We start from the raw sequence: 26,087 nt of genomic DNA, 5'->3' as shown, positions 1-26,087 counted from the left end.
GACATTTAGTCAATTCATCATTAAATGCTTAATACAAGGCAGTGTTGCTGATGAAATAGTGCAAGAGCACACCCTCGTGGACAAAATGCTTACAGCACCTGGTATTCCCAGGCGATCTCCCATCCAAGTACTAACCAGGCCCGACCCTGCTTAGCTTCCGAGATCAGACGAGATCGGGAGTACCCAGGCTGGTATGGCCGTAAGCGAGAAACAATCTCTTGCTACAACATATATAGTCAAAGTGAGTGTGATAAACAGACATTGCATTTTCACCAATTAGATAAGCAGCTTGAACTTTGTGTCACTGAAAAAGTAGAAGAAATTACAAACACTGTTCCCATCACTTTTTAGCACAGGTAGTTGGATAAAATACAAACTTTATTTCCTTTCATCATTTGAACAGGGCAAAGGAGCACAAAGCACACACAAGCTGCATTCAGCAACAATATTCTTGTTTGTCTTATAAATACAAGGCAGATGCTAATTGAAAACACAAGGAAATTTGATCCTATTAAAAAGGCAGGAAGCTGCATTTAGTCAATTCATCATTAAATGCTTACTACAAGGCAGTGTTGCTGATGAAATAGTGCAGGGGCACACCCTCGTGGACAAAATGCTTACAGCACCTGGTATTCCCAGGCGGTCTCCCATCCAAGTACTAACCAGGCCCGACCCTGCTTAGCTTCCGAGATCAGACGAGATCGGGCGTACCCAGGCTGGTATGGCCGTAAGCGAGAAACAATCTCTTGCTACAACATATATAGTCAAAGTGAGTGTGATAAACAGACATTGCATTTTCACCAATTAGATAAGCAGCTTGAACTTTGTGTCACTGAAAAAGTAGAAGAAATTACAAACACTGTTCCCATCACTTTTTAGCACAGGTAGTTGGATAAAATACAAACTTTATTTCCTTTCATCATTTGAACAGGGCAAAGGAGCACAAAGCACACACAAGCTGCATTCAGCAACAATATTCTTGTTTGTCTTATAAATACAAGGCAGATGCTAATTGAAAACACAAGGAAATTTGATCCTATTAAAAAGGCAGGAAGCTGCATTTAGTCAATTCATCATTAAATGCTTACTACAAGGCAGTGTTGCTGATGAAATAGTGCAGGGGCACACCCTCGTGGACAAAATGCTTACAGCACCTGGTATTCCCAGGCGGTCTCCCATCCAAGTACTAACCAGGCCCGACCCTGCTTAGCTTCCGAGATCAGACGAGATCGGGCGTACCCAGGCTGGTATGGCCGTAAGCGAGAAACAATCTCTTGCTACAACATATATAGTCAAAGTGAGTCTGATAAAACAGACATTTAGTCAATTCATCATTAAATGCTTAATACAAGGCAGTGTTGCTGATGAAATAGTGCAAGAGCACACCCTCGTGGACAAAATGCTTACAGCACCTGGTATTCCCAGGCGGTCTCCCATCCAAGTACTAACCAGGCCCGACCCTGCTTAGCTTCCGAGATCAGACGAGATCGGGCGTACCCAGGCTGGTATGGCCGTAAGCGAGAAACAATCTCTTGCTACAACATATATAGTCAAAGTGAGTGTGATAAACAGACATTGCATTTTCACCAATTAGATAAGCAGCTTGAACTTTGTGTCACTGAAAAAGTAGAAGAAATTACAAACACTGTTCCCATCACTTTTTAGCACAGGTAGTTGGATAAAATACAAACTTTATTTCCTTTCATCATTTGAACAGGGCAAAGGAGCACAAAGCACACACAAGCTGCATTCAGCAACAATATTCTTGTTTGTCTTATAAATACAAGGCAGATGCTAATTGAAAACACAAGGAAATTTGATCCTATTAAAAAGGCAGGAAGCTGCATTTAGTCAATTCATCATTAAATGCTTACTACAAGGCAGTGTTGCTGATGAAATAGTGCAGGGGCACACCCTCGTGGACAAAATGCTTACAGCACCTGGTATTCCCAGGCGGTCTCCCATCCAAGTACTAACCAGGCCCGACCCTGCTTAGCTTCCGAGATCAGACGAGATCGGGCGTACCCAGGCTGGTATGGCCGTAAGCGAGAAACAATCTCTTGCTACAACATATATAGTCAAAGTGAGTCTGATAAAACAGACATTTAGTCAATTCATCATTAAATGCTTAATACAAGGCAGTGTTGCTGATGAAATAGTGCAAGAGCACACCCTCGTGGACAAAATGCTTACAGCACCTGGTATTCCCAGGCGGTCTCCCATCCAAGTACTAACCAGGCCCGACCCTGCTTAGCTTCCGAGATCAGACGAGATCGGGCGTACCCAGGCTGGTATGGCCGTAAGCGAGAAACAATCTCTTGCTACAACATATATAGTCAAAGTGAGTGTGATAAACAGACATTGCATTTTCACCAATTAGATAAGCAGCTTGAACTTTGTGTCACTGAAAAAGTAGAAGAAATTACAAACACTGTTCCCATCACTTTTTAGCACAGGTAGTTGGATAAAATACAAACTTTATTTCCTTTCATCATTTGAACAGGGCAAAGGAGCACAAAGCACACACAAGCTGCATTCAGCAACAATATTCTTGTTTGTCTTATAAATACAAGGCAGATGCTAATTGAAAACACAAGGAAATTTGATCCTATTAAAAAGGCAGGAAGCTGCATTTAGTCAATTCATCATTAAATGCTTACTACAAGGCAGTGTTGCTGATGAAATAGTGCAGGGGCACACCCTCGTGGACAAAATGCTTACAGCACCTGGTATTCCCAGGCGGTCTCCCATCCAAGTACTAACCAGGCCCGACCCTGCTTAGCTTCCGAGATCAGACGAGATCGGGCGTACCCAGGCTGGTATGGCCGTAAGCGAGAAACAATCTCTTGCTACAACATATATAGTCAAAGTGAGTGTGATAAACAGACATTGCATTTTCACCAATTAGATAAGCAGCTTGAACTTTGTGTCACTGAAAAAGTAGAAGAAATTACAAACACTGTTCCCATCACTTTTTACCACAGGTAGTTGGATAAAATACAAACTTTATTTCCTTTCATCATTTGAACAGGGCAAAGGAGCACAAAGCACACACAAGCTGCATTCAGCAACAATATTCTTGTTTGTCTTATAAATACAAGGCAGATGCTAATTGAAAACACAAGGAAATTTGATCCTATTAAAAAGGCAGGAAGCTGCATTTAGTCAATTCATCATTAAATGCTTACTACAAGGCAGTGTTGCTGATGAAATAGTGCAGGGGCACACCCTCGTGGACAAAATGCTTACAGCACCTGGTATTCCCAGGCGGTCTCCCATCCAAGTACTAACCAGGCCCGACCCTGCTTAGCTTCCGAGATCAGACGAGATCGGGCGTACCCAGGCTGGTATGGCCGTAAGCGAGAAACAATCTCTTGCTACAACATATATAGTCAAAGTGAGTCTGATAAAACAGACATTTAGTCAATTCATCATTAAATGCTTAATACAAGGCAGTGTTGCTGATGAAATAGTGCAAGAGCACACCCTCGTGGACAAAATGCTTACAGCACCTGGTATTCCCAGGCGATCTCCCATCCAAGTACTAACCAGGCCTGACCCTGCTTAGCTTCCGAGATCAGACGAGATCGGGCGTACCCAGGCTGGTATGGCCTTAAGCGAGAAACAATCTCTTGCTACAACATATATAGTCAAAGTGAGTGTGATAAACAGACATTGCATTTTCACCAATTAGATAAGCAGCTTGAACTTTGTGTCACTGAAAAAGTAGAAGAAATTACAAACACTGTTCCCATCACTTTTTAGCACAGGTAGTTGGATAAAATACAAACTTTATTTCCTTTCATCATTTGAACAGGGCAAAGGAGCACAAAGCACACACAAGCTGCATTCAGCAACAATATTCTTGTTTGTCTTATAAATACAAGGCAGATGCTAATTGAAAACACAAGGAAATTTGATCCTATTAAAAAGGCAGGAAGCTGCATTTAGTCAATTCATCATTAAATGCTTACTACAAGGCAGTGTTGCTGATGAAATAGTGCAGGGGCACACCCTCGTGGACAAAATGCTTACAGCACCTGGTATTCCCAGGCGGTCTCCCATCCAAGTACTAACCAGGCCCGACCCTGCTTAGCTTCCGAGATCAGACGAGATCGGGCGTACCCAGGCTGGTATGGCCGTAAGCGAGAAACAATCTCTTGCTACAACATATATAGTCAAAGTGAGTGTGATAAACAGACATTGCATTTTCACCAATTAGATAAGCAGCTTGAACTTTGTGTCACTGAAAAAGTAGAAGAAATTACAAACACTGTTCCCATCACTTTTTAGCACAGGTAGTTGGATAAAATACAAACTTTATTTCCTTTCATCATTTGAACAGGGCAAAGGAGCACAAAGCACACACAAGCTGCATTCAGCAACAATATTCTTGTTTGTCTTATAAATACAAGGCAGATGCTAATTGAAAACACAAGGAAATTTGATCCTATTAAAAAGGCAGGAAGCTGCATTTAGTCAATTCATCATTAAATGCTTACTACAAGGCAGTGTTGCTGATGAAATAGTGCAGGGGCACACCCTCGTGGACAAAATGCTTACAGCACCTGGTATTCCCAGGCGGTCTCCCATCCAAGTACTAACCAGGCCCGACCCTGCTTAGCTTCCGAGATCAGACGAGATCGGGCGTACCCAGGCTGGTATGGCCGTAAGCGAGAAACAATCTCTTGCTACAACATATATAGTCAAAGTGAGTCTGATAAAACAGACATTTAGTCAATTCATCATTAAATGCTTAATACAAGGCAGTGTTGCTGATGAAATAGTGCAAGAGCACACCCTCGTGGACAAAATGCTTACAGCACCTGGTATTCCCAGGCGGTCTCCCATCCAAGTACTAACCAGGCCCGACCCTGCTTAGCTTCCGAGATCAGACGAGATCGGGCGTACCCAGGCTGGTATGGCCGTAAGCGAGAAACAATCTCTTGCTACAACATATATAGTCAAAGTGAGTGTGATAAACAGACATTGCATTTTCACCAATTAGATAAGCAGCTTGAACTTTGTGTCACTGAAAAAGTAGAAGAAATTACAAACACTGTTCCCATCACTTTTTAGCACAGGTAGTTGGATAAAATACAAACTTTATTTCCTTTCATCATTTGAACAGGGCAAAGGAGCACAAAGCACACACAAGCTGCATTCAGCAACAATATTCTTGTTTGTCTTATAAATACAAGGCAGATGCTAATTGAAAACACAAGGAAATTTGATCCTATTAAAAAGGCAGGAAGCTGCATTTAGTCAATTCATCATTAAATGCTTACTACAAGGCAGTGTTGCTGATGAAATAGTGCAGGGGCATACCCTCGTGGACAAAATGCTTACAGCACCTGGTATTCCCAGGCGGTCTCCCATCCAAGTACTAACCAGGCCCGACCCTGCTTAGCTTCCGAGATCAGACGAGATCGGGCGTACCCAGGCTGGTATGGCCGTAAGCGAGAAACAATCTCTTGCTACAACATATATAGTCAAAGTGAGTCTGATAAAACAGACATTTAGTCAATTCATCATTAAATGCTTAATACAAGGCAGTGTTGCTGATGAAATAGTGCAAGAGCACACCCTCGTGGACAAAATGCTTACAGCACCTGGTATTCCCAGGCGATCTCCCATCCAAGTACTAACCAGGCCCGACCCTGCTTAGCTTCCGAGATCAGACGAGATCGGGCGTACCCAGGCTGGTATGGCCGTAAGCGAGAAACAATCTCTTGCTACAACATATATAGTCAAAGTGAGTGTGATAAACAGACATTGCATTTTCACCAATTAGATAAGCAGCTTGAACTTTGTGTCACTGAAAAAGTAGAAGAAATTACAAACACTGTTCCCATCACTTTTTAGCACAGGTAGTTGGATAAAATACAAACTTTATTTCCTTTCATCATTTGAACAGGGCAAAGGAGCACAAAGCACACACAAGCTGCATTCAGCAACAATATTCTTGTTTGTCTTATAAATACAAGGCAGATGCTAATTGAAAACACAAGGAAATTTGATCCTATTAAAAAGGCAGGAAGCTGCATTTAGTCAATTCATCATTAAATGCTTACTACAAGGCAGTGTTGCTGATGAAATAGTGCAGGGGCACACCCTCGTGGACAAAATGCTTACAGCACCTGGTATTCCCAGGCGGTCTCCCATCCAAGTACTAACCAGGCCCGACCCTGCTTAGCTTCCGAGATCAGACGAGATCGGGCGTACCCAGGCTGGTATGGCCGTAAGCGAGAAACAATCTCTTGCTACAACATATATAGTCAAAGTGAGTCTGATAAAACAGACATTTAGTCAATTCATCATTAAATGCTTAATACAAGGCAGTGTTGCTGATGAAATAGTGCAAGAGCACACCCTCGTGGACAAAATGCTTACAGCACCTGGTATTCCCAGGCGGTCTCCCATCCAAGTACTAACCAGGCCCGACCCTGCTTAGCTTCCGAGATCAGACGAGATCGGGCGTACCCAGGCTGGTATGGCCGTAAGCGAGAAACAATCTCTTGCTACAACATATATAGTCAAAGTGAGTCTGATAAAACAGACATTTAGTCAATTCATCATTAAATGCTTAATACAAGGCAGTGTTGCTGATGAAATAGTGCAAGAGCACACCCTCGTGGACAAAATGCTTACAGCACCTGGTATTCCCAGGCGGTCTCCCATCCAAGTACTAACCAGGCCCGACCCTGCTTAGCTTCCGAGATCAGACGAGATCGGGCGTACCCAGGCTGGTATGGCCGTAAGCGAGAAACAATCTCTTGCTACAACATATATAGTCAAAGTGAGTGTGATAAACAGACATTGCATTTTCACCAATTAGATAAGCAGCTTGAACTTTGTGTCACTGAAAAAGTAGAAGAAATTACAAACACTGTTCCCATCACTTTTTAGCACAGGTAGTTGGATAAAATACAAACTTTATTTCCTTTCATCATTTGAACAGGGCAAAGGAGCACAAAGCACACACAAGCTGCATTCAGCAACAATATTCTTGTTTGTCTTATAAATACAAGGCAGATGCTAATTGAAAACACAAGGAAATTTGATCCTATTAAAAAGGCAGGAAGCTGCATTTAGTCAATTCATCATTAAATGCTTACTACAAGGCAGTGTTGCTGATGAAATAGTGCAGGGGCACACCCTCGTGGACAAAATGCTTACAGCACCTGGTATTCCCAGGCGGTCTCCCATCCAAGTACTAACCAGGCCCGACCCTGCTTAGCTTCCGAGATCAGACGAGATCGGGCGTACCCAGGCTGGTATGGCCGTAAGCGAGAAACAATCTCTTGCTACAACATATATAGTCAAAGTGAGTGTGATAAACAGACATTGCATTTTCACCAATTAGATAAGCAGCTTGAACTTTGTGTCACTGAAAAAGTAGAAGAAATTACAAACACTGTTCCCATCACTTTTTAGCACAGGTAGTTGGATAAAATACAAACTTTATTTCCTTTCATCATTTGAACAGGGCAAAGGAGCACAAAGCACACACAAGCTGCATTCAGCAACAATATTCTTGTTTGTCTTATAAATACAAGGCAGATGCTAATTGAAAACACAAGGAAATTTGATCCTATTAAAAAGGCAGGAAGCTGCATTTAGTCAATTCATCATTAAATGCTTACTACAAGGCAGTGTTGCTGATGAAATAGTGCAGGGGCACACCCTCGTGGACAAAATGCTTACAGCACCTGGTATTCCCAGGCGGTCTCCCATCCAAGTACTAACCAGGCCCGACCCTGCTTAGCTTCCGAGATCAGACGAGATCGGGCGTACCCAGGCTGGTATGGCCGTAAGCGAGAAACAATCTCTTGCTACAACATATATAGTCAAAGTGAGTCTGATAAAACAGACATTTAGTCAATTCATCATTAAATGCTTAATACAAGGCAGTGTTGCTGATGAAATAGTGCAAGAGCACACCCTCGTGGACAAAATGCTTACAGCACCTGGTATTCCCAGGCGGTCTCCCATCCAAGTACTAACCAGGCCCGACCCTGCTTAGCTTCCGAGATCAGACGAGATCGGGTGTACCCAGGCTGGTATGGCCGTAAGCGAGAAACAATCTCTTGCTACAACATGTATAGTCAAAGTGAGTGTGATAAACAGACATTGCATTTTCACCAATTAGATAAGCAGCTTGAACTTTGTGTCACTGAAAAAGTAGAAGAAATTACAAACACTGTTCCCATCACTTTTTAGCACAGGTAGTTGGATAAAATACAAACTTTATTTCCTTTCATCATTTGAACAGGGCAAAGGAGCACAAAGCACACACAAGCTGCATTCAGCAACAATATTCTTGTTTGTCTTATAAATACAAGGCAGATGCTAATTGAAAACACAAGGAAATTTGATCCTATTAAAAAGGCAGGAAGCTGCATTTAGTCAATTCATCATTAAATGCTTACTACAAGGCAGTGTTGCTGATGAAATAGTGCAGGGGCACACCCTCGTGGACAAAATGCTTACAGCACCTGGTATTCCCAGGCGGTCTCCCATCCAAGTACTAACCAGGCCCGACCCTGCTTAGCTTCCGAGATCAGACGAGATCGGGCGTACCCAGGCTGGTATGGCCGTAAGCGAGAAACAATCTCTTGCTACAACATATATAGTCAAAGTGAGTGTGATAAACAGACATTGCATTTTCACCAATTAGATAAGCAGCTTGAACTTTGTGTCACTGAAAAAGTAGAAGAAATTACAAACACTGTTCCCATCACTTTTTAGCACAGGTAGTTGGATAAAATACAAACTTTATTTCCTTTCATCATTTGAACAGGGCAAAGGAGCACAAAGCACACACAAGCTGCATTCAGCAACAATATTCTTGTTTGTCTTATAAATACAAGGCAGATGCTAATTGAAAACACAAGGAAATTTGATCCTATTAAAAAGGCAGGAAGCTGCATTTAGTCAATTCATCATTAAATGCTTACTACAAGGCAGTGTTGCTGATGAAATAGTGCAGGGGCACACCCTCGTGGACAAAATGCTTACAGCACCTGGTATTCCCAGGCGGTCTCCCATCCAAGTACTAACCAGGCCCGACCCTGCTTAGCTTCCGAGATCAGACGAGATCGGGCGTACCCAGGCTGGTATGGCCGTAAGCGAGAAACAATCTCTTGCTACAACATATATAGTCAAAGTGAGTCTGATAAAACAGACATTTAGTCAATTCATCATTAAATGCTTAATACAAGGCAGTGTTGCTGATGAAATAGTGCAAGAGCACACCCTCGTGGACAAAATGCTTACAGCACCTGGTATTCCCAGGCGGTCTCCCATCCAAGTACTAACCAGGCCCGACCCTGCTTAGCTTCCGAGATCAGACGAGATTGGGCGTACCCAGGCTGGTATGGCCGTAAGCGAGAAACAACCTCTTGCTACAACATATATAGTCAAAGTGAGTGTGATAAACAGACATTGCATTTTCACCAATTAGATAAGCAGCTTGAACTTTGTGTCACTGAAAAAGTAGAAGAAATTACAAACACTGTTCCCATCACTTTTTAGCACAGGTAGTTGGATAAAATACAAACTTTATTTCCTTTCATCATTTGAACAGGGCAAAGGAGCACAAAGCACACACAAGCTGCATTCAGCAACAATATTCTTGTTTGTCTTATAAATACAAGGCAGATGCTAATTGAAAACACAAGGAAATTTGATCCTATTAAAAAGGCAGGAAGCTGCATTTAGTCAATTCATCATTAAATGCTTACTACAAGGCAGTGTTGCTGATGAAATAGTGCAGGGGCACACCCTCGTGGACAAAATGCTTACAGCACCTGGTATTCCCAGGCGGTCTCCCATCCAAGTACTAACCAGGCCCAACCCTGCTTAGCTTCCGAGATCAGACGAGATCGGGCGTACCCAGGCTGGTATGGCCGTAAGCGAGAAACAATCTCTTGCTACAACATATATAGTCAAAGTGAGTCTGATAAAACAGACATTTAGTCAATTCATCATTAAATGCTTAATACAAGGCAGTGTTGCTGATGAAATAGTGCAAGAGCACACCCTCGTGGACAAAATGCTTACAGCACCTGGTATTCCCAGGCGGTCTCCCATCCAAGTACTAACCAGGCCCGACCCTGCTTAGCTTCCGAGATCAGACGAGATCGGGCGTACCCAGGCTGGTATGGCCGTAAGCGAGAAACAATCTCTTGCTACAACATATATAGTCAAAGTGAGTCTGATAAAACAGACATTTAGTCAATTCATCATTAAATGCTTAATACAAGGCAGTGTTGCTGATGAAATAGTGCAAGAGCACACCCTCGTGGACAAAATGCTTACAGCACCTGGTATTCCCAGGCGGTCTCCCATCCAAGTACTAACCAGGCCCGACCCTGCTTAGCTTCCGAGATCAGACGAGATCGGGCGTACCCAGGCTGGTATGGCCGTAAGCGAGAAACAATCTCTTGCTACAACATATATAGTCAAAGTGAGTGTGATAAACAGACATTGCATTTTCACCAATTAGATAAGCAGCTTGAACTTTGTGTCACTGAAAAAGTAGAAGAAATTACAAACACTGTTCCCATCACTTTTTAGCACAGGTAGTTGGATAAAATACAAACTTTATTTCCTTTCATCATTTGAACAGGGCAAAGGAGCACAAAGCACACACAAGCTGCATTCAGCAACAATATTCTTGTTTGTCTTATAAATACAAGGCAGATGCTAATTGAAAACACAAGGAAATTTGATCCTATTAAAAAGGCAGGAAGCTGCATTTAGTCAATTCATCATTAAATGCTTACTACAAGGCAGTGTTGCTGATGAAATAGTGCAGGGGCACACCCTCGTGGACAAAATGCTTACAGCACCTGGTATTCCCAGGCGGTCTCCCATCCAAGTACTAACCAGGCCCGACCCTGCTTAGCTTCCGAGATCAGACGAGATCGGGCGTACCCAGGCTGGTATGGCCGTAAGCGAGAAACAATCTCTTGCTACAACATATATAGTCAAAGTGAGTGTGATAAACAGACATTGCATTTTCACCAATTAGATAAGCAGCTTGAACTTTGTGTCACTGAAAAAGTAGAAGAAATTACAAACACTGTTCCCATCACTTTTTAGCACAGGTAGTTGGATAAAATACAAACTTTATTTCCTTTCATCATTTGAACAGGGCAAAGGAGCACAAAGCACACACAAGCTGCATTCAGCAACAATATTCTTGTTTGTCTTATAAATACAAGGCAGATGCTAATTGAAAACACAAGGAAATTTGATCCTATTAAAAAGGCAGGAAGCTGCATTTAGTCAATTCATCATTAAATGCTTACTACAAGGCAGTGTTGCTGATGAAATAGTGCAGGGGCACACCCTCGTGGACAAAATGCTTACAGCACCTGGTATTCCCAGGCGGTCTCCCATCCAAGTACTAACCAGGCCCGACCCTGCTTAGCTTCCGAGATCAGACGAGATCGGGCGTACCCAGGCTGGTATGGCCGTAAGCGAGAAACAATCTCTTGCTACAACATATATAGTCAAAGTGAGTCTGATAAAACAGACATTTAGTCAATTCATCATTAAATGCTTAATACAAGGCAGTGTTGCTGATGAAATAGTGCAAGAGCACACCCTCGTGGACAAAATGCTTACAGCACCTGGTATTCCCAGGCGGTCTCCCATCCAAGTACTAACCAGGCCCGACCCTGCTTAGCTTCCGAGATCAGACGAGATTGGGCGTACCCAGGCTGGTATGGCCGTAAGCGAGAAACAACCTCTTGCTACAACATATATAGTCAAAGTGAGTGTGATAAACAGACATTGCATTTTCACCAATTAGATAAGCAGCTTGAACTTTGTGTCACTGAAAAAGTAGAAGAAATTACAAACACTGTTCCCATCACTTTTTAGCACAGGTAGTTGGATAAAATACAAACTTTATTTCCTTTCATCATTTGAACAGGGCAAAGGAGCACAAAGCACACACAAGCTGCATTCAGCAACAATATTCTTGTTTGTCTTATAAATACAAGGCAGATGCTAATTGAAAACACAAGGAAATTTGATCCTATTAAAAAGGCAGGAAGCTGCATTTAGTCAATTCATCATTAAATGCTTACTACAAGGCAGTGTTGCTGATGAAATAGTGCAGGGGCACACCCTCGTGGACAAAATGCTTACAGCACCTGGTATTCCCAGGCGGTCTCCCATCCAAGTACTAACCAGGCCCGACCCTGCTTAGCTTCCGAGATCAGACGAGATCGGGCGTACCCAGGCTGGTATGGCCGTAAGCGAGAAACAATCTCTTGCTACAACATATATAGTCAAAGTGAGTCTGATAAAACAGACATTTAGTCAATTCATCATTAAATGCTTAATACAAGGCAGTGTTGCTGATGAAATAGTGCAAGAGCACACCCTCGTGGACAAAATGCTTACAGCACCTGGTATTCCCAGGCGGTCTCCCATCCAAGTACTAACCAGGCCCGACCCTGCTTAGCTTCCGAGATCAGACGAGATCGGGCGTACCCAGGCTGGTATGGCCGTAAGCGAGAAACAATCTCTTGCTACAACATATATAGTCAAAGTGAGTCTGATAAAACAGACATTTAGTCAATTCATCATTAAATGCTTAATACAAGGCAGTGTTGCTGATGAAATAGTGCAAGAGCACACCCTCGTGGACAAAATGCTTACAGCACCTGGTATTCCCAGGCGGTCTCCCATCCAAGTACTAACCAGGCCCGACCCTGCTTAGCTTCCGAGATCAGACGAGATCGGGCGTACCCAGGCTGGTATGGCCGTAAGCGAGAAACAATCTCTTGCTACAACATATATAGTCAAAGTGAGTGTGATAAACAGACATTGCATTTTCACCAATTAGATAAGCAGCTTGAACTTTGTGTCACTGAAAAAGTAGAAGAAATTACAAACACTGTTCCCATCACTTTTTAGCACAGGTAGTTGGATAAAATACAAACTTTATTTCCTTTCATCATTTGAACAGGGCAAAGGAGCACAAAGCACACACAAGCTGCATTCAGCAACAATATTCTTGTTTGTCTTATAAATACAAGGCAGATGCTAATTGAAAACACAAGGAAATTTGATCCTATTAAAAAGGCAGGAAGCTGCATTTAGTCAATTCATCATTAAATGCTTACTACAAGGCAGTGTTGCTGATGAAATAGTGCAGGGGCACACCCTCGTGGACAAAATGCTTACAGCACCTGGTATTCCCAGGCGGTCTCCCATCCAAGTACTAACCAGGCCCGACCCTGCTTAGCTTCCGAGATCAGACGAGATCGGGCGTACCCAGGCTGGTATGGCCGTAAGCGAGAAACAATCTCTTGCTACAACATATATAGTCAAAGTGAGTGTGATAAACAGACATTGCATTTTCACCAATTAGATAAGCAGCTTGAACTTTGTGTCACTGAAAAAGTAGAAGAAATTACAAACACTGTTCCCATCACTTTTTAGCACAGGTAGTTGGATAAAATACAAACTTTATTTCCTTTCATCATTTGAACAGGGCAAAGGAGCACAAAGCACACACAAGCTGCATTCAGCAACAATATTCTTGTTTGTCTTATAAATACAAGGCAGATGCTAATTGAAAACACAAGGAAATTTGATCCTATTAAAAAGGCAGGAAGCTGCATTTAGTCAATTCATCATTAAATGCTTACTACAAGGCAGTGTTGCTGATGAAATAGTGCAGGGGCACACCCTCGTGGACAAAATGCTTACAGCACCTGGTATTCCCAGGCGGTCTCCCATCCAAGTACTAACCAGGCCCGACCCTGCTTAGCTTCCGAGATCAGACGAGATCGGGCGTACCCAGGCTGGTATGGCCGTAAGCGAGAAACAATCTCTTGCTACAACATATATAGTCAAAGTGAGTCTGATAAAACAGACATTTAGTCAATTCATCATTAAATGCTTAATACAAGGCAGTGTTGCTGATGAAATAGTGCAAGAGCACACCCTCGTGGACAAAATGCTTACAGCACCTGGTATTCCCAGGCGGTCTCCCATCCAAGTACTAACCAGGCCCGACCCTGCTTAGCTTCCGAGATCAGACGAGATCGGGCGTACCCAGGCTGGTATGGCCGTAAGCGAGAAACAATCTCTTGCTACAACATATATAGTCAAAGTGAGTGTGATAAACAGACATTGCATTTTCACCAATTAGATAAGCAGCTTGAACTTTGTGTCACTGAAAAAGTAGAAGAAATTACAAACACTGTTCCCATCACTTTTTAGCACAGGTAGTTGGATAAAATACAAACTTTATTTCCTTTCATCATTTGAACAGGGCAAAGGAGCACAAAGCACACACAAGCTGCATTCAGCAACAATATTCTTGTTTGTCTTATAAATACAAGGCAGATGCTAATTGAAAACACAAGGAAATTTGATCCTATTAAAAAGGCAGGAAGCTGCATTTAGTCAATTCATCATTAAATGCTTACTACAAGGCAGTGTTGCTGATGAAATAGTGCAGGGGCACACCCTCGTGGACAAAATGCTTACAGCACCTGGTATTCCCAGGCGGTCTCCCATCCAAGTACTAACCAGGCCCGACCCTGCTTAGCTTCCGAGATCAGACGAGATCGGGCGTACCCAGGCTGGTATGGCCGTAAGCGAGAAACAATCTCTTGCAACAACATATATAGTCAAAGTGAGTCTGATAAAACAGACATTTAGACAATTCATCATTAAATGCTTACTACAAGGCAGTGTTGCTGATGAAATAGTGCAAGAGCACACCCTCGTGGACAAAATGCTTACAGCACCTGGTATTCCCAGGCGGTCTCCCATCCAAGTACTAACCAGGCCCGACCCTGCTTAGCTTCCGAGATCAGACGAGATCGGGTGTACCCAGGCTGGTATGGCCGTAAGCGAGAAACAATCTCTTGCTACAATATATATAGTCAAAGTGAGTGTGATAAACAGACATTGCATTTTCACCAATTAGATAAGCAGCTTGAACTTTGTGTCACTGAAAAAGTAGAAGAAATTACAAACACTGTTCCCATCACTTTTTAGCACAGGTAGTTGGATAAAATACAAACTTTATTTCCTTTCATCATTTGAACAGGTCAAAGGAGCACAAAGCACACACAAGCTGCATTCAGCAACAATATTCTTGTTTGTCTTATAAATACAAGGCAGATGCTAATTGAAAACACAAGGAAATTTGATCCTATTAAAAAGGCAGGAAGCTGCATTTAGTCAATTCATCATTAAATGCTTACTACAAGGCAGTGTTGCTGATGAAATAGTGCAGGGGCACACCCTCGTGGACAAAATGCTTACAGCACCTGGTATTCCCAGGCGGTCTCCCATCCAAGTACTAACCAGGCCCGACCCTGCTTAGCTTCCGAGATCAGACGAGATCGGGCGTACCCAGGCTGGTATGGCCGTAAGCGAGAAACAATCTCTTGCTACAACATATATAGTCAAAGTGAGTCTGATAAAACAGACATTTAGTCAATTCATCATTAAATGCTTAATACAAGGCAGTGTTGCTGATGAAATAGTGCAAGAGCACACCCTCGTGGACAAAATGCTTACAGCACCTGGTATTCCCAGGCGGTCTCCCATCCAAGTACTAACCAGGCCCGACCCTGCTTAGCTTCCGAGATCAGACGAGATCGGGCGTACCCAGGCTGGTATGGCCGTAAGCGAGAAAAAATCTCTTGCTACAACATATATAGTCAAAGTGAGTGTGATAAACAGACATTGCATTTTCACCAATTAGATAAGCAGCTTGAACTTTGTGTCACTGAAAAAGTAGAAGAAATTACAAACACTGTTCCCATCACTTTTTACCACAGGTAGTTGGATAAAATACAAACTTTATTTCCTTTCATCATTTGAACAGGGCAAAGGAGCACAAAGCACACACAAGCTGCATTCAGCAACAATATTCTTGTTTGTCTTATAAATACAAGGCAGATGCTAATTGAAAACACAAGGAAATTTGATCCTATTAAAAAGGCAGGAAGCTGCATTTAGTCAATTCATCATTAAATGCTTACTACAAGGCAGTGTTGCTGATGAAATAGTGCAGGGGCACACCCTCGTGGACAAAATGCTTACAGCACCTGGTATTCCCAGGCGGTCTCCCATCCAAGTACTAACCAGGCCCGACCCTGCTTAGCTTCCGAGATCAGACGAGATCGGGCGTACCCAGGCTGGTATGGCCGTAAGCGAGAAACAATCTCTTGCTACAACATATATAGTCAAAGTGAGTGTGATAAACAGACATTGCATTTTCACCAATTAGATAAGCAGCTTGAACTTTGTGTCACTGAAAAAGTAGAAGAAATTACAAACACTGTTCCCATCACTTTTTAGCACAGGTAGTTGGATAAAATACAAACTTTATTTCCTTTCATCATTTGAACAGGGCAAAGGAGCACAAAGCACACACAAGCTGCATTCAGCAACAATATTCTTGTTTGTCTTATAAATACAAGGCAGATGCTAATTGAAAACACAAGGAAATTTGATCCTATTAAAAAGGCAGGAAGCTGCATTTAGTCAATTCATCATTAAATGCTTACTACAAGGCAGTGTTGCTGATGAAATAGTGCAGGGGCACACCCTCGTGGACAAAATGCTTACAGCACCTGGTATTCCCAGGCGGTCTCCCATCCAAGTACTAACCAGGCCCGACCCTGCTTAGCTTCCGAGATCAGACGAGATCGGGCGTACCCAGGCTGGTATGGCCGTAAGCGAGAAACAATCTCTTGCTACAACATATATAGTCAAAGTGAGTGTGATAAACAGACATTGCATTTTCACCAATTAGATAAGCAGCTTGAACTTTGTGTCACTGAAAAAGTAGAAGAAATTACAAACACTGTTTCCATCACTTTTTAGCACAGGTAGTTGGATAAAATACAAACTTTATTTCCTTTCATCATTTGAACAGGGCAAAGGAGCACAAAGCACACACAAGCTGCATTCAGCAACAATATTCTTGTTTGTCTTATAAATACAAGGCAGATGCTAATTGAAAACACAAGGAAATTTGATCCTATTAAAAAGGCAGGAAGCTGCATTTAGTCAATTCATCATTAAATGCTTACTACAAGGCAGTGTTGCTGATGAAATAGTGCAGGGGCACACCCTCGTGGACAAAATGCTTACAGCACCTGGTATTCCCAGGCGGTCTCCCATCCAAGTACTAACCAGGCCCGACCCTGCTTAGCTTCCGAGATCAGACGAGATCGGGCGTACCCAGGCTGGTATGGCCGTAAGCGAGAAACAATCTCTTGCTACAACATATATAGTCAAAGTGAGTCTGATAAAACAGACATTTAGTCAATTCATCATTAAATGCTTAATACAAGGCAGTGTTGCTGATGAAATAGTGCAAGAGCACACCCTCGTGGACAAAATGCTTACAGCACCTGGTATTCCCAGGCGGTCTCCCATCCAAGTACTAACCAGGCCCGGCCCTGCTTAGCTTCCGAGATCAGACGAGATCGGGCGTACCCAGGCTGGTATGGCCGTAAGCGAGAAAAAATCTCTTGCTACAACATATATAGTCAAAGTGAGTGTGATAAACAGACATTGCATTTTCACCAATTAGATAAGCAGCTTGAACTTTGTGTCACTGAAAAAGTAGAAGAAATTACAAACACTGTTCCCATCACTTTTTACCACAGGTAGTTGGATAAAATACAAACTTTATTTCCTTTCATCATTTGAACAGGGCAAAGGAGCACAAAGCACACACAAGCTGCATTCAGCAACAATATTCTTGTTTGTCTTATAAATACAAGGCAGATGCTAATTGAAAACACAAGGAAATTTGATCCTATTAAAAAGGCAGGAAGCTGCATTTAGTCAATTCATCATTAAATGCTTACTACAAGGCAGTGTTGCTGATGAAATAGTGCAGGGGCACACCCTCGTGGACAAAATGCTTACAGCACCTGGTATTCCCAGGCGGTCTCCCATCCAAGTACTAACCAGGCCCGACCCTGCTTAGCTTCCGAGATCAGACGAGATCGGGCGTACCCAGGCTGGTATGGCCGTAAGCGAGAAACAATCTCTTGCTACAACATATATAGTCAAAGTGAGTGTGATAAACAGACATTGCATTTTCACCAATTAGATAAGCAGCTTGAACTTTGTGTCACTGAAAAAGTAGAAGAAATTACAAACACTGTTCCCATCACTTTTTAGCACAGGTAGTTGGATAAAATACAAACTTTATTTCCTTTCATCATTTGAACAGGGCAAAGGAGCACAAAGCACACACAAGCTGCATTCAGCAACAATATTCTTGTTTGTCTTATAAATACAAGGCAGATGCTAATTGAAAACACAAGGAAATTTGATCCTATTAAAAAGGCAGGAAGCTGCATTTAGTCAATTCATCATTAAATGCTTACTACAAGGCAGTGTTGCTGATGAAATAGTGCAGGGGCACACCCTCGTGGACAAAATGCTTACAGCACCTGGTATTCCCAGGCGGTCTCCCATCCAAGTACTAACCAGGCCCGACCCTGCTTAGCTTCCGAGATCAGACGAGATCGGGCGTACCCAGGCTGGTATGGCCGTAAGCGAGAAACAATCTCTTGCTACAACATATATAGTCAAAGTGAGTGTGATAAACAGACATTGCATTTTCACCAATTAGATAAGCAGCTTGAACTTTGTGTCACTGAAAAAGTAGAAGAAATTACAAACACTGTTTCCATCACTTTTTAGCACAGGTAGTTGGATAAAATACAAACTTTATTTCCTTTCATCATTTGAACAGGGCAAAGGAGCACAAAGCACACACAAGCTGCATTCAGCAACAATATTCTTGTTTGTCTTATAAATACAAGGCAGATGCTAATTGAAAACACAAGGAAATTTGATCCTATTAAAAAGGCAGGAAGCTGCATTTAGTCAATTCATCATTAAATGCTTACTACAAGGCAGTGTTGCTGATGAAATAGTGCAGGGGCACACCCTCGTGGACAAAATGCTTACAGCACCTGGTATTCCCAGGCGGTCTCCCATCCAAGTACTAACCAGGCCCGACCCTGCTTAGCTTCCGAGATCAGACGAGATCGGGCGTACCCAGGCTGGTATGGCCGTAAGCGAGAAACAATCTCTTGCTACAACATATATAGTCAAAGTGAGTCTGATAAAACAGACATTTAGTCAATTCATCATTAAATGCTTAATACAAGGCAGTGTTGCTGATGAAATAGTGCAAGAGCACACCCTCGTGGACAAAATGCTTACAGCACCTGGTATTCCCAGGCGGTCTCCCATCCAAGTACTAACCAGGCCCGACCCTGCTTAGCTTCCGAGATCAGACGAGATCGGGCGTACCCAGGCTGGTATGGCCGTAAGCGAGAAAAAATCTCTTGCTACAACATATATAGTCAAAGTGAGTGTGATAAACAGACATTGCATTTTCACCAATTAGATAAGCAGCTTGAACTTTGTGTCACTGAAAAAGTAGAAGAAATTACAAACACTGTTCCCATCACTTTTTACCACAGGTAGTTGGATAAAATACAAACTTTATTTCCTTTCATCATTTGAACAGGGCAAAGGAGCACAAAGCACACACAAGCTGCATTCAGCAACAATATTCTTGTTTGTCTTATAAATACAAGGCAGATGCTAATTGAAAACACAAGGAAATTTGATCCTATTAAAAAGGCAGGAAGCTGCATTTAGTCAATTCATCATTAAATGCTTACTACAAGGCAGTGTTGCTGATGAAATAGTGCAGGGGCACACCCTCGTGGACAAAATGCTTACAGCACCTGGTATTCCCAGGCGGTCTCCCATCCAAGTACTAACCAGGCCCGACCCTGCTTAGCTTCCGAGATCAGACGAGATCGGGCGTACCCAGGCTGGTATGGCCGTAAGCGAGAAACAATCTCTTGCTACAACATATATAGTCAAAGTGAGTGTGATAAACAGACATTGCATTTTCACCAATTAGATAAGCAGCTTGAACTTTGTGTCACTGAAAAAGTAGAAGAAATTACAAACACTGTTCCCATCACTTTTTAGCACAGGTAGTTGGATAAAATACAAACTTTATTTCCTTTCATCATTTGAACAGGGCAAAGGAGCACAAAGCACACACAAGCTGCATTCAGCAACAATATTCTTGTTTGTCTTATAAATACAAGGCAGATGCTAATTGAAAACACAAGGAAATTTGATCCTATTAAAAAGGCAGGAAGCTGCATTTAGTCAATTCATCATTAAATGCTTACTACAAGGCAGTGTTGCTGATGAAATAGTGCAGGGGCACACCCTCGTGGACAAAATGCTTACAGCACCTGGTATTCCCAGGCGGTCTCCCATCCAAGTACTAACCAGGCCCGACCCTGCTTAGCTTCCGAGATCAGACGAGATCGGGCGTACCCAGGCTGGTATGGCCGTAAGCGAGAAACAATCTCTTGCTACAACATATATAGTCAAAGTGAGTGTGATAAACAGACATTGCATTTTCACCAATTAGATAAGCAGCTTGAACTTTGTGTCACTGAAAAAGTAGAAGAAATTACAAACACTGTTTCCATCACTTTTTAGCACAGGTAGTTGGATAAAATACAAACTTTATTTCCTTTCATCATTTGAACAGGGCAAAGGAGCACAAAGCACACACAAGCTGCATTCAGCAACAATATTCTTGTTTGTCTTATAAATACAAGGCAGATGCTAATTGAAAACACAAGGAAATTTGATCCTATTAAAAAGGCAGGAAGCTGCATTTAGTCAATTCATCATTAAATGCTTACTACAAGGCAGTGTTGCTGATGAAATAGTGCAGGGGCACACCCTCGTGGACAAAATGCTTACAGCACCTGGTATTCCCAGGCGGTCTCCCATCCAAGTACTAACCAGGCCCGACCCTGCTTAGCTTCCGAGATCAGACGAGATCGGGCGTACCCAGGCTGGTATAGCCGTAAGCGAGAAACAATCTCTTGCTACAACATATATAGTCAAAGTGAGTCTGATAAAACAGACATTTAGTCAATTCATCATTAAATGCTTAATACAAGGCAGTGTTGCTGATGAAATAGTGCAAGAGCACACCCTCGTGGACAAAATGCTTACAGCACCTGGTATTCCCAGGCGGTCTCCCATCCAAGTACTAACCAGGCCCGACCCTGCTTAGCTTCCGAGATCAGACGAGATCGGGCGTACCCAGGCTGGTATGGCCGTAAGCGAGAAACAATCTCTTGCTACAACATATATAGTCAAAGTGAGTCTGATAAAACAGACATTTAGTCAATTCATCATTAAATGCTTACTACAAGGCAGTGTTGCTGATGAAATAGTGCAAGAGCACACCCTCGTGGACAAAATGCTTACAGCACCTGGTATTCCCAGGCGGTCTCCCATCCAAGTACTAACCAGGCCCGACCCTGCTTAGCTTCCGAGATCAGACGAGATCGGGTGTACCCAGGCTGGTATGGCCGTAAGCGAGAAACAATCTCTTGCTACAACATATATAGTCAAAGTGAGTGTGATAAACAGACATTGCATTTTCACCAATTAGATAAGCAGCTTGAACTTTGTGTCACTGAAAAAGTAGAAGAAATTACAAACACTGTTTCCATCACTTTTTAGCACAGGTAGTTGGATAAAATACAAACTTTATTTCCTTTCATCATTTGAACAGGGCAAAGGAGCACAAAGCACACACAAGCTGCATTCAGCAACAATATTCTTGTTTGTCTTATAAATACAAGGCAGATGCTAATTGAAAACACAAGGAAATTTGATCCTATTAAAAAGGCAGGAAGCTGCATTTAGTCAATTCATCATTAAATGCTTACTACAAGGCAGTGTTGCTGATGAAATAGTGCAGGGGCACACCCTCGTGGACAAAATGCTTACAGCACCTGGTATTCCCAGGCGGTCTCCCATCCAAGTACTAACCAGGCCCGACCCTGCTTAGCTTCCGAGATCAGACGAGATCGGGCGTACCCAGGCTGTTATAGCCGTAAGCATAAACAATCTCTTGCTACAACATATATAGTCAAAGTGAGTCTGATAAAACAGACATTTAGTCAATTCATCATTAAATGCTTAATACAAGGCAGTGTTGCTGATGAAATAGTGCAAGAGCACACCCTCGTGGACAAAATGCTTACAGCACCTGGTATTCCCAGGCGGTCTCCCATCCAAGTACTAACCAGGCCCGACCCTGCTTAGCTTCCGAGATCAGACGAGATCGGGCGTACCCAGGCTGGTATGGCCGTAAGCGAGAAACAATCTCTTGCTACAACATATATAGTCAAAGTGAGTCTGATAAAACAGACATTTAGTCAATTCATCATTAAATGCTTACTACAAGGCAGTGTTGCTGATGAAATAGTGCAAGAGCACACCCTCGTGGACAAAATGCTTACAGCACCTGGTATTCCCAGGCGGTCTCCCATCCAAGTACTAACCAGGCCCGACCCTGCTTAGCTTCCGAGATCAGACGAGATCGGGTGTACCCAGGCTGGTATGGCCGTAAGCGAGAAACAATCTCTTGCTACAATATATATAGTCAAAGTGAGTGTGATAAACAGACATTGCATTTTCACCAATTAGATAAGCAGCTTGAACTTTGTGTCACTGAAAAAGTAGAAGAAATTACAAACACTGTTCCCATCACTTTTTAGCACAGGTAGTTGGATAAAATACAAACTTTATTTCCTTTCATCATTTGAACAGGTCAAAGGAGCACAAAGCACACACAAGCTGCATTCAGCAACAATATTCTTGTTTGTCTTATAAATACAAGGCAGATGCTAATTGAAAACACAAGGAAATTTGATCCTATTAAAAAGGCAGGAAGCTGCATTTAGTCAATTCATCATTAAATGCTTACTACAAGGCAGTGTTGCTGATGAAATAGTGCAGGGGCACACCCTCGTGGACAAAATGCTTACAGCACCTGGTATTCCCAGGCGGTCTCCCATCCAAGTACTAACCAGGCCTGACCCTGCTTAGCTTCCGAGATCAGACGAGATCGGGCGTACCCAGGCTGGTATGGCCGTAAGCGAGAAACAATCTCTTGCTACAACATATATAGTCAAAGTGAGTCTGATAAAACAGACATTTAGTCAATTCATCATTAAATGCTTAATACAAGGCAGTGTTGCTGATGAAATAGTGCAAGAGCACACCCTCGTGGACAAAATGCTTACAGCACCTGGTATTCCCAGGCGGTCTCCCATCCAAGTACTAACCAGGCCCGACCCTGCTTAGCTTCCGAGATCAGACGAGATCGGGCGTACCCAGGCTGGTATGGCCGTAAGCGAGAAAAAATCTCTTGCTACAACATATATAGTCAAAGTGAGTGTGATAAACAGACATTGCATTTTCACCAATTAGATAAGCAGCTTGAACTTTGTGTCACTGAAAAAGTAGAAGAAATTACAAACACTGTTCCCATCACTTTTTAGCACAGGTAGTTGGATAAAATACAAACTTTATTTCCTTTCATCATTTGAACAGGGCAAAGGAGCACAAAGCACACACAAGCTGCATTCAGCAACAATATTCTTGTTTGTCTTATAAATACAAGGCAGATGCTAATTGAAAACACAAGGAAATTTGATCCTATTAAAAAGGCAGGAAGCTGCATTTAGTCAATTCATCATTAAATGCTTACTACAAGGCAGTGTTGCTGATGAAATAGTGCAGGGGCACACCCTCGTGGACAAAATGCTTACAGCACCTGGTATTCCCAGGCGGTCTCCCATCCAAGTACTAACCAGGCCCGACCCTGCTTAGCTTCCGAGATCAGACGAGATCGGGCGTACCCAGGCTGGTATGGCCGTAAGCGAGAAACAATCTCTTGCTACAACATATATAGTCAAAGTGAGTGTGATAAACAGACATTGCATTTTCACCAATTAGATAAGCAGCTTGAACTTTGTGTCACTGAAAAAGTAGAAGAAATTACAAACACTGTTCCCATCACTTTTTAGCACAGGTAGTTGGATAAAATACAAACTTTATTTCCTTTCATCATTTGAACAGGGCAAAGGAGCACAAAGCACACACAAGCTGCATTCAGCAACAATATTCTTGTTTGTCTTATAAATACAAGGCAGATGCTAATTGAAAACACAAGGAAATTTGATCCTATTAAAAAGGCAGGAAGCTGCATTTAGTCAATTCATCATTAAATGCTTACTACAAGGCAGTGTTGCTGATGAAATAGTGCAGGGGCACACCCTCGTGGACAAAATGCTTACAGCACCTGGTATTCCCAGGCGGTCTCCCATCCAAGTACTAACCAGGCCCGACCCTGCTTAGCTTCCGAGATCAGACGAGATCGGGCGTACCCAGGCTGGTATGGCCGTAAGCGAGAAACAATCTCTTGCTACAACATATATAGTCAAAGTGAGTGTGATAAACAGACATTGCATTTTCACCAATTAGATAAGCAGCTTGAACTTTGTGTCACTGAAAAAGTAAAAGAAATTACAAACACCGTTCCCATCACTTTTTAGCACAGGTAGTTGGATAAAATACAAACTTTATTTCCTTTCATCATTTGAACAGGGCAAAGGAGCATAAAGCACACACAAGCTGCATTCAGCAACAATATTCTTGTTTGTCTTATAAATACAAGGCAGATGCTAATTGAAAACACAAGGAAATTTGATCCTATTAAAAAGGCAGGAAGCTGCATTTAGTCAATTCATCATTAAATGCTTACTACAAGGCAGTGTTGCTGATGAAATAGTGCAACAGCACACCCTCGTGGACAAAATGCTTACAGCACCTGGTATTCCCAGGCGGTCTCCCATCCAAGTACTAACCAGGCCCGACCCTGCTTAGCTTCCGAGATCAGACGAGATCGGGCGTACCCAGGCTGTTATAGCCGTAAGCATAAACAATCTCTTGCTACAACATATATAGTCAAAGTGAGTCTGATAAAACAGACATTTAGTCAATTCATCATTAAATGCTTAATACAAGGCAGTGTTGCTGATGAAATAGTGCAAGAGCACACCCTCGTGGACAAAATGCTTACAGCACCTGGTATTCCCAGGCGGTCTCCCATCCAAGTACTAACCAGGCCCGACCCTGCTTAGCTTCCGAGATCAGACGAGATCGGGCGTACCCAGGCTGGTATGGCCGTAAGCGAGAAACAATCTCTTGCTACAACATATATAGTCAAAGTGAGTCTGATAAAACAGACATTTAGTCAATTCATCATTAAATGCTTACTACAAGGCAGTGTTGCTGATGAAATAGTGCAAGAGCACACCCTCGTGGACAAAATGCTTACAGCACCTGGTATTCCCAGGCGGTCTCCCATCCAAGTACTAACCAGGCCCGACCCTGCTTAGCTTCCGAGATCAGACGAGATCGGGTGTACCCAGGCTGGTATGGCCGTAAGCGAGAAACAATCTCTTGCTACAATATATATAGTCAAAGTGAGTGTGATAAACAGACATTGCATTTTCACCAATTAGATAAGCAGCTTGAACTTTGTGTCACTGAAAAAGTAGAAGAAATTACAAACACTGTTCCCATCACTTTTTAGCACAGGTAGTTGGATAAAATACAAACTTTATTTCCTTTCATCATTTGAACAGGTCAAAGGAGCACAAAGCACACACAAGCTGCATTCAGCAACAATATTCTTGTTTGTCTTATAAATACAAGGCAGATGCTAATTGAAAACACAAGGAAATTTGATCCTATTAAAAAGGCAGGAAGCTGCATTTAGTCAATTCATCATTAAATGCTTACTACAAGGCAGTGTTGCTGATGAAATAGTGCAGGGGCACACCCTCGTGGACAAAATGCTTACAGCACCTGGTATTCCCAGGCGGTCTCCCATCCAAGTACTAACCAGGCCTGACCCTGCTTAGCTTCCGAGATCAGACGAGATCGGGCGTACCCAGGCTGGTATGGCCGTAAGCGAGAAACAATCTCTTGCTACAACATATATAGTCAAAGTGAGTCTGATAAAACAGACATTTAGTCAATTCATCATTAAATGCTTAATACAAGGCAGTGTTGCTGATGAAATAGTGCAAGAGCACACCCTCGTGGACAAAATGCTTACAGCACCTGGTATTCCCAGGCGG

At 42.6% G+C, this 26,087-nt stretch overlaps 63 non-coding genes and 1 pseudogene across 63 annotated transcripts in view; all 64 read right to left on the bottom strand.

The window, feature by feature from the left end:
* Positions 1-86: 86 nt before the first annotated feature.
* On the bottom strand, positions 87-205 carry LOC145884384 (5S ribosomal RNA). The gene has a single exon (XR_014395962.1). It is a non-coding gene; the product is annotated as a 5S ribosomal RNA (ribosomal RNA).
* Positions 206-614: 409 nt separating this feature from the next.
* Positions 615-733, bottom strand: LOC145854140 (5S ribosomal RNA). The gene has a single exon (XR_014375025.1). It is a non-coding gene; the product is annotated as a 5S ribosomal RNA (ribosomal RNA).
* Positions 734-1,142: 409 nt separating this feature from the next.
* LOC145854139 (5S ribosomal RNA) lies at positions 1,143-1,261 on the bottom strand. Its single transcript, XR_014375024.1, has one exon. It is a non-coding gene; the product is annotated as a 5S ribosomal RNA (ribosomal RNA).
* A 139-nt stretch (positions 1,262-1,400) lies between these two features.
* Positions 1,401-1,519, bottom strand: LOC145854138 (5S ribosomal RNA). The gene has a single exon (XR_014375023.1). It is a non-coding gene; the product is annotated as a 5S ribosomal RNA (ribosomal RNA).
* A 409-nt stretch (positions 1,520-1,928) lies between these two features.
* On the bottom strand, positions 1,929-2,047 carry LOC145854137 (5S ribosomal RNA). The gene has a single exon (XR_014375022.1). It is a non-coding gene; the product is annotated as a 5S ribosomal RNA (ribosomal RNA).
* A 139-nt stretch (positions 2,048-2,186) lies between these two features.
* LOC145854135 (5S ribosomal RNA) lies at positions 2,187-2,305 on the bottom strand. Its single transcript, XR_014375020.1, has one exon. It is a non-coding gene; the product is annotated as a 5S ribosomal RNA (ribosomal RNA).
* Positions 2,306-2,714: 409 nt separating this feature from the next.
* Positions 2,715-2,833, bottom strand: LOC145854134 (5S ribosomal RNA). The gene has a single exon (XR_014375019.1). It is a non-coding gene; the product is annotated as a 5S ribosomal RNA (ribosomal RNA).
* A 409-nt stretch (positions 2,834-3,242) lies between these two features.
* Positions 3,243-3,361, bottom strand: LOC145854133 (5S ribosomal RNA). Its single transcript, XR_014375018.1, has one exon. It is a non-coding gene; the product is annotated as a 5S ribosomal RNA (ribosomal RNA).
* A 139-nt stretch (positions 3,362-3,500) lies between these two features.
* LOC145852785 (uncharacterized) lies at positions 3,501-3,619 on the bottom strand (annotated as a pseudogene).
* Positions 3,620-4,028: 409 nt separating this feature from the next.
* On the bottom strand, positions 4,029-4,147 carry LOC145854132 (5S ribosomal RNA). The gene has a single exon (XR_014375017.1). It is a non-coding gene; the product is annotated as a 5S ribosomal RNA (ribosomal RNA).
* Positions 4,148-4,556: 409 nt separating this feature from the next.
* On the bottom strand, positions 4,557-4,675 carry LOC145854131 (5S ribosomal RNA). The gene has a single exon (XR_014375016.1). It is a non-coding gene; the product is annotated as a 5S ribosomal RNA (ribosomal RNA).
* Positions 4,676-4,814: 139 nt separating this feature from the next.
* Positions 4,815-4,933, bottom strand: LOC145854130 (5S ribosomal RNA). The gene has a single exon (XR_014375015.1). It is a non-coding gene; the product is annotated as a 5S ribosomal RNA (ribosomal RNA).
* Positions 4,934-5,342: 409 nt separating this feature from the next.
* Positions 5,343-5,461, bottom strand: LOC145854129 (5S ribosomal RNA). Its single transcript, XR_014375014.1, has one exon. It is a non-coding gene; the product is annotated as a 5S ribosomal RNA (ribosomal RNA).
* Positions 5,462-5,600: 139 nt separating this feature from the next.
* Positions 5,601-5,719, bottom strand: LOC145884129 (5S ribosomal RNA). Its single transcript, XR_014395708.1, has one exon. It is a non-coding gene; the product is annotated as a 5S ribosomal RNA (ribosomal RNA).
* Positions 5,720-6,128: 409 nt separating this feature from the next.
* Positions 6,129-6,247, bottom strand: LOC145854128 (5S ribosomal RNA). The gene has a single exon (XR_014375013.1). It is a non-coding gene; the product is annotated as a 5S ribosomal RNA (ribosomal RNA).
* Positions 6,248-6,386: 139 nt separating this feature from the next.
* On the bottom strand, positions 6,387-6,505 carry LOC145854127 (5S ribosomal RNA). Its single transcript, XR_014375012.1, has one exon. It is a non-coding gene; the product is annotated as a 5S ribosomal RNA (ribosomal RNA).
* A 139-nt stretch (positions 6,506-6,644) lies between these two features.
* Positions 6,645-6,763, bottom strand: LOC145854126 (5S ribosomal RNA). Its single transcript, XR_014375011.1, has one exon. It is a non-coding gene; the product is annotated as a 5S ribosomal RNA (ribosomal RNA).
* Positions 6,764-7,172: 409 nt separating this feature from the next.
* Positions 7,173-7,291, bottom strand: LOC145854124 (5S ribosomal RNA). Its single transcript, XR_014375009.1, has one exon. It is a non-coding gene; the product is annotated as a 5S ribosomal RNA (ribosomal RNA).
* A 409-nt stretch (positions 7,292-7,700) lies between these two features.
* LOC145854123 (5S ribosomal RNA) lies at positions 7,701-7,819 on the bottom strand. The gene has a single exon (XR_014375008.1). It is a non-coding gene; the product is annotated as a 5S ribosomal RNA (ribosomal RNA).
* Positions 7,820-7,958: 139 nt separating this feature from the next.
* On the bottom strand, positions 7,959-8,077 carry LOC145854869 (5S ribosomal RNA). Its single transcript, XR_014375756.1, has one exon. It is a non-coding gene; the product is annotated as a 5S ribosomal RNA (ribosomal RNA).
* Positions 8,078-8,486: 409 nt separating this feature from the next.
* Positions 8,487-8,605, bottom strand: LOC145854122 (5S ribosomal RNA). Its single transcript, XR_014375007.1, has one exon. It is a non-coding gene; the product is annotated as a 5S ribosomal RNA (ribosomal RNA).
* Positions 8,606-9,014: 409 nt separating this feature from the next.
* On the bottom strand, positions 9,015-9,133 carry LOC145854121 (5S ribosomal RNA). Its single transcript, XR_014375006.1, has one exon. It is a non-coding gene; the product is annotated as a 5S ribosomal RNA (ribosomal RNA).
* A 139-nt stretch (positions 9,134-9,272) lies between these two features.
* On the bottom strand, positions 9,273-9,391 carry LOC145885952 (5S ribosomal RNA). The gene has a single exon (XR_014397536.1). It is a non-coding gene; the product is annotated as a 5S ribosomal RNA (ribosomal RNA).
* A 409-nt stretch (positions 9,392-9,800) lies between these two features.
* LOC145856465 (5S ribosomal RNA) lies at positions 9,801-9,919 on the bottom strand. The gene has a single exon (XR_014377356.1). It is a non-coding gene; the product is annotated as a 5S ribosomal RNA (ribosomal RNA).
* Positions 9,920-10,058: 139 nt separating this feature from the next.
* LOC145854120 (5S ribosomal RNA) lies at positions 10,059-10,177 on the bottom strand. The gene has a single exon (XR_014375005.1). It is a non-coding gene; the product is annotated as a 5S ribosomal RNA (ribosomal RNA).
* Positions 10,178-10,316: 139 nt separating this feature from the next.
* On the bottom strand, positions 10,317-10,435 carry LOC145854119 (5S ribosomal RNA). The gene has a single exon (XR_014375004.1). It is a non-coding gene; the product is annotated as a 5S ribosomal RNA (ribosomal RNA).
* A 409-nt stretch (positions 10,436-10,844) lies between these two features.
* LOC145854118 (5S ribosomal RNA) lies at positions 10,845-10,963 on the bottom strand. The gene has a single exon (XR_014375003.1). It is a non-coding gene; the product is annotated as a 5S ribosomal RNA (ribosomal RNA).
* Positions 10,964-11,372: 409 nt separating this feature from the next.
* Positions 11,373-11,491, bottom strand: LOC145854117 (5S ribosomal RNA). Its single transcript, XR_014375002.1, has one exon. It is a non-coding gene; the product is annotated as a 5S ribosomal RNA (ribosomal RNA).
* Positions 11,492-11,630: 139 nt separating this feature from the next.
* Positions 11,631-11,749, bottom strand: LOC145885951 (5S ribosomal RNA). The gene has a single exon (XR_014397535.1). It is a non-coding gene; the product is annotated as a 5S ribosomal RNA (ribosomal RNA).
* Positions 11,750-12,158: 409 nt separating this feature from the next.
* On the bottom strand, positions 12,159-12,277 carry LOC145854116 (5S ribosomal RNA). Its single transcript, XR_014375001.1, has one exon. It is a non-coding gene; the product is annotated as a 5S ribosomal RNA (ribosomal RNA).
* Positions 12,278-12,416: 139 nt separating this feature from the next.
* On the bottom strand, positions 12,417-12,535 carry LOC145854115 (5S ribosomal RNA). The gene has a single exon (XR_014375000.1). It is a non-coding gene; the product is annotated as a 5S ribosomal RNA (ribosomal RNA).
* A 139-nt stretch (positions 12,536-12,674) lies between these two features.
* On the bottom strand, positions 12,675-12,793 carry LOC145854113 (5S ribosomal RNA). Its single transcript, XR_014374998.1, has one exon. It is a non-coding gene; the product is annotated as a 5S ribosomal RNA (ribosomal RNA).
* A 409-nt stretch (positions 12,794-13,202) lies between these two features.
* LOC145854112 (5S ribosomal RNA) lies at positions 13,203-13,321 on the bottom strand. Its single transcript, XR_014374997.1, has one exon. It is a non-coding gene; the product is annotated as a 5S ribosomal RNA (ribosomal RNA).
* Positions 13,322-13,730: 409 nt separating this feature from the next.
* LOC145854111 (5S ribosomal RNA) lies at positions 13,731-13,849 on the bottom strand. The gene has a single exon (XR_014374996.1). It is a non-coding gene; the product is annotated as a 5S ribosomal RNA (ribosomal RNA).
* A 139-nt stretch (positions 13,850-13,988) lies between these two features.
* LOC145854110 (5S ribosomal RNA) lies at positions 13,989-14,107 on the bottom strand. Its single transcript, XR_014374995.1, has one exon. It is a non-coding gene; the product is annotated as a 5S ribosomal RNA (ribosomal RNA).
* Positions 14,108-14,516: 409 nt separating this feature from the next.
* On the bottom strand, positions 14,517-14,635 carry LOC145854109 (5S ribosomal RNA). The gene has a single exon (XR_014374994.1). It is a non-coding gene; the product is annotated as a 5S ribosomal RNA (ribosomal RNA).
* Positions 14,636-14,774: 139 nt separating this feature from the next.
* LOC145854858 (5S ribosomal RNA) lies at positions 14,775-14,893 on the bottom strand. The gene has a single exon (XR_014375745.1). It is a non-coding gene; the product is annotated as a 5S ribosomal RNA (ribosomal RNA).
* Positions 14,894-15,302: 409 nt separating this feature from the next.
* On the bottom strand, positions 15,303-15,421 carry LOC145854108 (5S ribosomal RNA). Its single transcript, XR_014374993.1, has one exon. It is a non-coding gene; the product is annotated as a 5S ribosomal RNA (ribosomal RNA).
* Positions 15,422-15,560: 139 nt separating this feature from the next.
* Positions 15,561-15,679, bottom strand: LOC145854107 (5S ribosomal RNA). The gene has a single exon (XR_014374992.1). It is a non-coding gene; the product is annotated as a 5S ribosomal RNA (ribosomal RNA).
* A 409-nt stretch (positions 15,680-16,088) lies between these two features.
* Positions 16,089-16,207, bottom strand: LOC145854106 (5S ribosomal RNA). Its single transcript, XR_014374991.1, has one exon. It is a non-coding gene; the product is annotated as a 5S ribosomal RNA (ribosomal RNA).
* A 409-nt stretch (positions 16,208-16,616) lies between these two features.
* LOC145854105 (5S ribosomal RNA) lies at positions 16,617-16,735 on the bottom strand. Its single transcript, XR_014374990.1, has one exon. It is a non-coding gene; the product is annotated as a 5S ribosomal RNA (ribosomal RNA).
* A 409-nt stretch (positions 16,736-17,144) lies between these two features.
* Positions 17,145-17,263, bottom strand: LOC145854104 (5S ribosomal RNA). The gene has a single exon (XR_014374989.1). It is a non-coding gene; the product is annotated as a 5S ribosomal RNA (ribosomal RNA).
* Positions 17,264-17,402: 139 nt separating this feature from the next.
* LOC145881635 (5S ribosomal RNA) lies at positions 17,403-17,521 on the bottom strand. Its single transcript, XR_014393208.1, has one exon. It is a non-coding gene; the product is annotated as a 5S ribosomal RNA (ribosomal RNA).
* A 409-nt stretch (positions 17,522-17,930) lies between these two features.
* Positions 17,931-18,049, bottom strand: LOC145854102 (5S ribosomal RNA). Its single transcript, XR_014374987.1, has one exon. It is a non-coding gene; the product is annotated as a 5S ribosomal RNA (ribosomal RNA).
* A 409-nt stretch (positions 18,050-18,458) lies between these two features.
* LOC145854101 (5S ribosomal RNA) lies at positions 18,459-18,577 on the bottom strand. The gene has a single exon (XR_014374986.1). It is a non-coding gene; the product is annotated as a 5S ribosomal RNA (ribosomal RNA).
* Positions 18,578-18,986: 409 nt separating this feature from the next.
* Positions 18,987-19,105, bottom strand: LOC145854100 (5S ribosomal RNA). The gene has a single exon (XR_014374985.1). It is a non-coding gene; the product is annotated as a 5S ribosomal RNA (ribosomal RNA).
* A 139-nt stretch (positions 19,106-19,244) lies between these two features.
* LOC145854099 (5S ribosomal RNA) lies at positions 19,245-19,363 on the bottom strand. The gene has a single exon (XR_014374984.1). It is a non-coding gene; the product is annotated as a 5S ribosomal RNA (ribosomal RNA).
* Positions 19,364-19,772: 409 nt separating this feature from the next.
* Positions 19,773-19,891, bottom strand: LOC145854098 (5S ribosomal RNA). Its single transcript, XR_014374983.1, has one exon. It is a non-coding gene; the product is annotated as a 5S ribosomal RNA (ribosomal RNA).
* A 409-nt stretch (positions 19,892-20,300) lies between these two features.
* On the bottom strand, positions 20,301-20,419 carry LOC145854097 (5S ribosomal RNA). The gene has a single exon (XR_014374982.1). It is a non-coding gene; the product is annotated as a 5S ribosomal RNA (ribosomal RNA).
* A 409-nt stretch (positions 20,420-20,828) lies between these two features.
* On the bottom strand, positions 20,829-20,947 carry LOC145882034 (5S ribosomal RNA). Its single transcript, XR_014393601.1, has one exon. It is a non-coding gene; the product is annotated as a 5S ribosomal RNA (ribosomal RNA).
* Positions 20,948-21,086: 139 nt separating this feature from the next.
* LOC145854096 (5S ribosomal RNA) lies at positions 21,087-21,205 on the bottom strand. Its single transcript, XR_014374981.1, has one exon. It is a non-coding gene; the product is annotated as a 5S ribosomal RNA (ribosomal RNA).
* Positions 21,206-21,344: 139 nt separating this feature from the next.
* Positions 21,345-21,463, bottom strand: LOC145854847 (5S ribosomal RNA). Its single transcript, XR_014375734.1, has one exon. It is a non-coding gene; the product is annotated as a 5S ribosomal RNA (ribosomal RNA).
* A 409-nt stretch (positions 21,464-21,872) lies between these two features.
* Positions 21,873-21,991, bottom strand: LOC145887622 (5S ribosomal RNA). Its single transcript, XR_014399213.1, has one exon. It is a non-coding gene; the product is annotated as a 5S ribosomal RNA (ribosomal RNA).
* A 138-nt stretch (positions 21,992-22,129) lies between these two features.
* On the bottom strand, positions 22,130-22,248 carry LOC145854095 (5S ribosomal RNA). Its single transcript, XR_014374980.1, has one exon. It is a non-coding gene; the product is annotated as a 5S ribosomal RNA (ribosomal RNA).
* Positions 22,249-22,387: 139 nt separating this feature from the next.
* Positions 22,388-22,506, bottom strand: LOC145854835 (5S ribosomal RNA). The gene has a single exon (XR_014375722.1). It is a non-coding gene; the product is annotated as a 5S ribosomal RNA (ribosomal RNA).
* A 409-nt stretch (positions 22,507-22,915) lies between these two features.
* Positions 22,916-23,034, bottom strand: LOC145885347 (5S ribosomal RNA). The gene has a single exon (XR_014396928.1). It is a non-coding gene; the product is annotated as a 5S ribosomal RNA (ribosomal RNA).
* Positions 23,035-23,173: 139 nt separating this feature from the next.
* On the bottom strand, positions 23,174-23,292 carry LOC145854094 (5S ribosomal RNA). Its single transcript, XR_014374979.1, has one exon. It is a non-coding gene; the product is annotated as a 5S ribosomal RNA (ribosomal RNA).
* Positions 23,293-23,701: 409 nt separating this feature from the next.
* Positions 23,702-23,820, bottom strand: LOC145854093 (5S ribosomal RNA). Its single transcript, XR_014374978.1, has one exon. It is a non-coding gene; the product is annotated as a 5S ribosomal RNA (ribosomal RNA).
* Positions 23,821-24,229: 409 nt separating this feature from the next.
* On the bottom strand, positions 24,230-24,348 carry LOC145854091 (5S ribosomal RNA). Its single transcript, XR_014374976.1, has one exon. It is a non-coding gene; the product is annotated as a 5S ribosomal RNA (ribosomal RNA).
* A 409-nt stretch (positions 24,349-24,757) lies between these two features.
* On the bottom strand, positions 24,758-24,876 carry LOC145887621 (5S ribosomal RNA). The gene has a single exon (XR_014399212.1). It is a non-coding gene; the product is annotated as a 5S ribosomal RNA (ribosomal RNA).
* Positions 24,877-25,014: 138 nt separating this feature from the next.
* Positions 25,015-25,133, bottom strand: LOC145854090 (5S ribosomal RNA). The gene has a single exon (XR_014374975.1). It is a non-coding gene; the product is annotated as a 5S ribosomal RNA (ribosomal RNA).
* A 139-nt stretch (positions 25,134-25,272) lies between these two features.
* LOC145854824 (5S ribosomal RNA) lies at positions 25,273-25,391 on the bottom strand. The gene has a single exon (XR_014375710.1). It is a non-coding gene; the product is annotated as a 5S ribosomal RNA (ribosomal RNA).
* Positions 25,392-25,800: 409 nt separating this feature from the next.
* On the bottom strand, positions 25,801-25,919 carry LOC145885345 (5S ribosomal RNA). Its single transcript, XR_014396926.1, has one exon. It is a non-coding gene; the product is annotated as a 5S ribosomal RNA (ribosomal RNA).
* A 139-nt stretch (positions 25,920-26,058) lies between these two features.
* The window catches only part of LOC145854089 (5S ribosomal RNA), a 119-nt gene continuing 90 nt past the window's right edge, over positions 26,059-26,087 (bottom strand). Inside the window, exon 1 of the ribosomal RNA XR_014374974.1 lies at positions 26,059-26,087. This exon is cut by the window's right edge and continues 90 nt beyond it. This is a non-coding gene — a ribosomal RNA (5S ribosomal RNA).

Source organism: Salmo salar, chromosome 08, assembly GCF_965601325.2.
Source record: "Salmo salar chromosome 08, fSalSal1, whole genome shotgun sequence".
Taxonomy (NCBI): domain Eukaryota; kingdom Metazoa; phylum Chordata; class Actinopteri; order Salmoniformes; family Salmonidae; genus Salmo; species Salmo salar.
The sequence above is the reverse complement of the archived record's forward strand: the minus strand, read 5'-3'. Positions and strand labels throughout refer to the sequence as shown.